The sequence below is a fragment of the Caretta caretta genome, chromosome 8 (genome assembly GCF_965140235.1).
Source record: "Caretta caretta isolate rCarCar2 chromosome 8, rCarCar1.hap1, whole genome shotgun sequence".
Taxonomy (NCBI): domain Eukaryota; kingdom Metazoa; phylum Chordata; order Testudines; family Cheloniidae; genus Caretta; species Caretta caretta.
In genome coordinates this window covers 81,518,427-81,526,069 of record NC_134213.1, presented here as the reverse complement: position 1 = coordinate 81,526,069, position 7,643 = coordinate 81,518,427, and the positions used below count along the sequence as shown (strand labels likewise).

The window sequence follows — 7,643 nt, the reverse complement described above, 5'->3', positions numbered from 1 at the left end:
GAAGAGAAAATACGATCCCTGTTTCAAAGCCTCTTCAAACATACACGGAATGTTGCCTGACAAATTATGGCTGCAGATAAATTCTTTAAGCATTTCTCATTTTGTTCAGAATACTGTAATCTTTTCCCTCCTACTACAATGGATATTAAGGATCCTATTGTACAGTCTAGTAGGGAACAATTGCTACCACCTCCAGGCATACTCTGTAATAGAGTAGGGAGCTGTGTTTAAACAATTCTGAAAGAATGACAACCCAATGCATGATGAATGTCTGAAAATGCAGAGCTATCCTAGGACTGTGGAGACTGAAGTATCATCTCAACCTAGAAGTTGAGGCTTAAAAACGGAGGGGCTGAGGTACATAAAAAGCTGGTGAAACTCATGCCTCCCCTCAGTCTCCTCCCGGCAGCATGAGTTTGGTGGAAAAATAGGGAATTTCAGTGTTGGTTAATCCAGCCCCAATCACAAAAAATGAGACGCTTGATGTCAGCAGAACATATTGGTTGAATTACAATGTTTACTGTGCTGCCAAAATTTCAGCTACAGTAACATCGAGCATTATATGGGCAAGAAATGATCAGGAATAAATGCAGGGCAATCTAAAATCAAGGACAATTGACTGGGGACTAAAATCTGTGCCAAACAAATATACGGAGCAATTATTCTTAAAAATTCCTTGCAAATGTGCTTTTGTTTTGTAGATTTAGAATTGTTCAGGTGTTGTAGGGAGTGTTTTGAATCAAAATACACCTGGCATTTCTACCAGAACCAACTAAACCTCTAGCCATATTAAAAATTCCTTTAAAATGGAAAGCAGGGGAAGATGCTGTTGTGACCATGGCAGAATCAGCAATGAGGGAAGCAGGGGCAGAAACAGCAAATGCAACAGTATACACCACATCTTCTTCCAATGACCTGCTCTAGGTGGGGCAGCCACCAATGTTCCTTTGCTCTTCTGAACACAGTGCCATTGTTCCTCATCTTCTGAGCTAATATTCCCATTCCAGGTATTCTTCACAAAATGGGCAGATCATCTATGTTATCTCCAACAGGTCTTTCAATGACCTGCAAGAGGCATGCCAATCAGAGGGACCTAGACAAATTGGAGGATTGGGCCAAAAGAAATCTGATGAGGTTCAATAAGGATAAGTGCAGGGTCCTGCACTTAGGACAGAAGAACCCAATGCACAGTTACAAACTAGGGACCGAATGGCTAGGCAGCAGTTCTGCGGAAAAGGACCTAGGGGTGACAGTGGATGAGAAGCTGGATATGAGTCAGCAGTGTGCGCCCTTGTTGCCAAGAAGGCCAACGGCATTTTGGGATGTATAAGTAGGGGCATAGCGAGCAGATTGAGGGATGTGATCGTTCCCCTCTATTCGACATTGGTGAGGCCTCATCTGGAGTACTGTGTCCAGTTTTGGGCCCCACACTACAAGAAGGATGTGGATAAATTGGAGAGAGTCCAGCGAAGGGCAACAAAAATGATTAGGGGTCTGGAACACATGACTTATGAGGAGAGGCTGAGGGAACTGGGATTATTTAGTCTGCAGAAGAGAAGAATGAGGGGGGATTTGATAGCTGCTTTCAACTACCTGAGAGGTGGTTCCAGAGAGGATGGTTCTAGACTATTCTCAGTGGTAGAAGAGGACAGGACAAGGAGTAATGGTCTCAAGTTGCAGTGGGGGAGGCTTAGGTTGGATATTAGGAAAAACTTTTTCACTAGGAGGGTGGTGAATCACTGGAATGCGTTATCTAGGGAGGTGTTAGGATCTCCTTCCTTAGAAGTTTTTAAGGTCAGGCTTGACAAAGCCCTGGCTGGGATGATTTAATTGGGGATTGGTACTGCTTTGAGCAGGGGGTTGGACTAGATGACCTCCTGAGGTCCCTTCCAACCCTGATATTCTATGATCACCCAAGGACATACAGGGCTCAACCTTGAGCCTTGCTCTAGTCTCTTGGTCAGGAAGCCATTTTTGGCAGCATCCTCTTCTACGTGTGCAGAGGAATTCGGGGAAGGGGGCCATGGCCCTAAAATAAACAAAGGGCCAAACTGGCCAGCCTCAGACTTGAGAAGTCACAAAAAGTGGCTGGAGCTCCCCCACTTCAGCTTCTGGAAATGGACACTGGTTGCAGAGGAGTATTCAGCTCACAAAGCCTGATCCTCTTCCACCCTGAGTCTTGTGCAGTCATCATGCTGCACAAGATGAGTACAGAGCGCATCTAAAACACTACCAGATCAGAAGTAGTATCTTACATATGCTTTACACTCACTCTGCACTGGTCTAAATGACTACTCAGTTCCAGGCAAAGAAGAATCTGGGCCAAATAATGTAGAGACCTTATCAAGGATTTAGACAACTCACCTGAAGTGGGTTCATGTGCTTGCTTATGTTCCTCATCCTTCCTTATGTGAAGTCTGCAGGCAACACTAGAAGGCCTAGAATGGCCTCCCAGCCCAGACTCCCACTGATAATTGAAAGCTATCTTCGACAAACTGCCTCAACTGTCAGACTGTTAAATAGGCAGAGTAAACAATTACTCATTTGTTAGCAAACTGCCTTCTTGTCCAGAGTAAAGGTAATGTTCTGTATCACACTGTGATTAAACCAATACCATCAGTACAGAATAGTTTAGTGAGGGTATACACCAGGAAAGAATAGCTATAGTTTGTATCTTTTAAAATCGATTTTAAAAAGTACACTACAGAAATAAAATAACCATCTGAGTTTGAGAATTTTAATTTGTAAAAAGCTCTTCTCTAGGATCAAAACCAAACATGCCAGAGACTGAGATATTAGCACCCACATCAGGTTCATTAGATTTTGGCCTCAGATCGCACTAAACAGCTCATCAAATAGTAAAAAATTTTCGAGATGGTAGGAAAAACCAAGAATAATCTATTTCTATTGTTTGAACCATCTAAAAGACTAGTTGAACAGTAGTAAGTTATTATTCACCAATAATTTGTTCAAACAGTTGACAGAAGTATTAAAAAAATTCAAAACTGAGAAAAGACTGAATAAACATGGAGACTGTTTAATCCTTAAATGTAATCCACCAAATCCAAGGCACATTATTGGGTGATGGCCTGGGGAAGTTTACATTACAGCATTGGCAGCAAGAGTCTCTTTTGGTCATAAGCAAAGGGTTTTAGACTTGAAGGCTGTCATTTTAGCACCCTTTACAGGTATTAAAAATTCACTTAGAAATTTGAATTCTTTACATCTTAAATTTAAATTAGAAAAGCAATGGTTTCTGAATTGCATCAAAAGAGTGCACCAGATTTCATTCTGCTCCGTAACATGTTTATCTAGATATCTATTTATCTATCTAATGTGTGTGTTTACATACACTACATAAATGCTATGCAAAAAATATATAGTAGCAGATACCTTACACAGATTAAATGTATTTTTATATGTCTCTGAAGTCTGTGCCTCATATTAATACAATGGATTGTCAAATTTTTCCATTGTTCCACTTCAAAGAATGCAATTATATTGCCTTAATTGGAAGCACTGATGTGTTTTCACCAAGGGTGTTTATTTGTATTCTGACTTCTGAGATATAGATATGGGGACCATTTGCTATTTTTAGTTTTCTGCTTACATGGATTTTTGTTCTCTACACTTTATTTTTACAAACCATCAGAGTTGCTTTCAAATGCAAAAACTATGAAATTAAACTCACATCTACAACTCTCTCCTCATTGGAATATTTAATGTAATGATCAATTTCATATGGTCGAGGAACTTGATAACACTGATGGACCGCCACAGATTTCAGGTTTGTGAACTGCAGAGGAATACAACAGGTTAGAGATTCATAAATGAAGTTTTAGTATCCATTAGTTCAAAGGACTCTTAGAAAATTTACAGATCATCCGTTATCAGTATGGTCAGCATGGATACCAAGAACATCTTACAGCTGCAGCATTAGTGAAAAATAAAGTTACCTAATACATCCTGGACTTTTAGACTGAGAATCTAATCCTTCTTTCAGGACTTTCATAACATTCTCACCTCATCATACGATATCTGTATCGAATTACACTAATCCCTGTCTAATCCCACAGTAAAAATACACCACTTTATTTTCAACTTCGTTTACCACACTACAGTTATCTTCATACACTTAGGGATCTGTTCATGACTTGATGGTATACTCACACACATCTCTAGTTATTGTGCTCTGTGTGTATTTCTGAGAAGATCAGACCCTTTCTTTTCACTCAGTAACATGATACTGTCCAAGGATAGTAAATTATCTGACCAAAACTATTTACTGAAAAGTTGTCATTAGAAAAAACCTCATGATTGTCAGGCCTAAGTGCAATATATTGCTGTTAATTAAAGTTTTGCTGTACAAAAGGACATATCTTGGAGTTTGGTATATCTTTTCTACTGTGCAAAGACAGCATTAGAGTGTTCACATTGCTTAGGTTATTTGGTTTCCTGGTGATTTACATTTGCAGTTTCATAACACCAAGAAGGATGTTTTATCACTGATTCCTGACACGAGTTTAAAAATGCACAAAGTACCCACTGGTAACCTCGTATCATCACCGCTGTTCTCCAAGTTGTCTACTCATCTTTTGCAGTAAGGTGCTGGTACTTCTGAGTTTGCTCTACTGCTCAGCCTACTATAGAGAAAGCAGTTTGGATCCTGACTTCAAAGGATGTGTCCTTAATGTCTAAAGATGGAGTGGCATTTGTCTGGGGGATGTTTAGAATTTGTTTATAGTTACAGCACTTGCAGTGAGTTGACAAATGAGGGCTTATATAGAGGAAATGATCTGCAGCCTTATAGTACAGTGCACAAACAATAATCATGCAGAGCTAGACTTCCCCTCTGGTTTGGGGTACTTAGGGAAGCAAAGGAGTGGGAAATCAAGGGTCAAATGATCCAAAACCATTAAAAAAAAGCGGGGGGTGGGAGAAGGGAAACACATTGCTCTTCAACATGCGGCACCACCACCACGGAGCTCAGACACTTTTCCATGTGTCTGAAAGTCAGTGTTTTTCTTTTTGGGAGGCAGGAGTAGTGTGATTTTTCTCAGGGACTAGTAGATTTGTAAATAGAAATCCATGCCAGTTAGTGTTAATTGGAAAAGCACGGCTACTACTCCTTGTGCGCGCAGAGGGGAGGTGGAGCTGCTGCCAGCATTGTACCAAGTGAGCAGCTGCTAGGGTCACGGGGGGTGTACTGCGAAGGTTTGAGTCTCCAAGCAGATGCTCTGAGATCAGTAGGAATAGTACTGGATTTTCCCACAGCAGCTCCATGAGGTTTCCATGCTCCCCAGCCCTTTCACATGGCCAAAAATACCACCCTCCAGAATGGGGTTGAGAATACAGTAGCAACTCTGCAACTTAATGTGTTCAAAAAAATCCTCAGCATACTTTTCCCACCCTCCCAAAGGTTTTTCCTTGGGAAGAGAAGAGGTTCACAGATAACAGAAGGGCAATCTATATGTGCCACAGAATGTGAGATGCAAGTAAATAACTCTCTTGGATGCAATTTGTATGTTGCATAGAGCTTGAACTACCAATAAAAGCACAACACTGCAGTACTATCTTTGCTAATAAGGAACTAAAGCTGAGGATTTCCCCCTTAACAGTGATCTATCTCCCTCAGCTTGATTTATGCACATGATTGACTCAGATGGTTCATCATCAGTGGTGGAAAACTAAACCAACAGTTGGAAAACTTCTCATTAAGAAACTGATAAATGCTCTAAATCTTTTGTCCTTTAAATTCAAGTGCCGCGGTGGCAGACCAATATCTGAAAATTGTGGTTCACATCTCTGTGGCAAACTATGTAGTATTGTTTGGCCAACTGCAAGTACCACCTAACTACTGAAGCCAGCTGTGTGGCCAAAAGTGTTAGCGATAGCTAGGGGAATGGAGAGCCGATTTTGACTAAAGAGTGGTAATGTAATATTGTTATTTATTCAGCAGTATCACCTAGAAACCCCAATCATGATCAGAGCTTCATTGTGCTAGGCACTGTACAAACAGTGCCCCCCAAAGCATGTAATCCAAATAGACAAAAAAAGAGTGGGGAACAGGAGTACAGCAAAGTGATCATGGTGAGCCCACATCATGTTGAATAAACTTCTTCCTTATTATTAATCTATTTTGTAAAATCAATATTATTATACAACTGGGCAAGGCGCAGTTGCAGGCAATTAAATATGAGCTTCGGCAGCACATATACTAAAATTGGAACAATACAGAAAAGATTAGCATGGCCCCTGTGCAAGGATGACACCAAATGCGTGAAGCATTCCATATTTTTTTGGGGGGGATGGATAGCTCAGCGGTTTGAGCATTGGCCTGCTAAACCCAGGGTTGTGAGTTCAATCCTTGAGGGGGCCATTTAGGGATTTGGGGCAAAAATTGGGGATTGGTCTTGCTTTGAGCAGGAGGTTGGACTAGATGACCTCCTGAGGGTCCCTTCCAATCCTGATATTCTAGGATAAGTAAGTAAAAGAAAGGAAGGAGGATGCTGAGGGGATGGGTATACTTAGGCTATGTCTTCACTACTAGAAAATACAATAAATACTGTTATCTGGCACTTTACTAACCAGAAAGCTCTAGGAACCAGCATTTCTGATATCCCGCAATAGAAATTAAAAGTCCGGTTGGTGCTGGGTCGGCAGGCTCCCTACCTGGCTCCACGTAGCTCCCCAGAAGTGGCAACATGTCTCTGCTGCTCCTAGGCAGAGTAATGGCCACGGGGGCTCCATGCACTGCCCTCACCCCAAATGCTGGCTCCGCAGCTCCCTTTCGCCAGGAACTGCAGCCAGTGGGAGCTGTGGGGGAGGCACCTGCAGGCGGAGGTAGTGCACAGATCTGCCTGGTCATGCCTCCACGTAGGAGCAGCAGGGATATGTCGCCACTTGCGGGGAGCTGCCTGAGGTGAGCGCCACCAGGATCCAGCACCCCAAAACCCCTCCCACACCCCAACCCACATCAAACTCCCTCCCAGAGTTCATGCCCCGCACTTCCTCCTGTGCCCAAACCCCCCAGTCCTGAGCCCCCTCCCACAACCCCTCCCTCAGTAAGTATAACCAGAATTTGATTAACCAGCACCCCGCATTCCCCCAGCATGCCAGATAACAAATCTTTTACTGTAATGTGTTTTTACTGCGGGATAACTAATCCATGTTCGCTTCCCTGCTGTAAAATCTTAGGGGAGAAGAGACACCATAGTTTTACTGTGAAAGAAACTAGATGAGGTCAACCACAGGCTGTGGGCCTATGGTGTTGATCTTGCCTAGCTCTCTGCAGTAAAAGCTAAGTTGCCTTGTCACCACTTCTCAGGGGAATAATAAAACACACGTTAGTTATCTCACTGAAAAACAACACAGTTCTGGCAGTGAAGAGAGAGTTAATCTTCTTTGGAAGAACCTGTCCTCATATTAGGCTTCAGTGCCTGGCACTTATTTCTTAGCCTCAGGAACTGCTTCTAGCCACTGGAGAGAGGATTCATCCGCCTTAGAGCCAGGTTAATCTCCACAGATATGAAGGCCAAGAGAATAAAGAAGCTACAGTGGGTCAGTACTGAAAGAGGTTGTTTTAAAAATGTTTTTAATTTATTATAATGTATTAAAGTATTTTTAAAAGCACCCAAGTGTCC

The 7,643-nt window shown here is 42.1% G+C and overlaps 1 non-coding gene across 1 annotated transcript; it reads left to right on the top strand.

The window, feature by feature from the left end:
• The first annotated feature begins 6,197 nt into the window (after positions 1 to 6,197).
• On the top strand, positions 6,198 to 6,299 carry LOC125642023 (U6 spliceosomal RNA). The gene has a single exon (XR_007358232.2). It is a non-coding gene; the product is annotated as a U6 spliceosomal RNA (small nuclear RNA).
• The last annotated feature ends 1,344 nt before the right edge of the window (positions 6,300 to 7,643 follow it).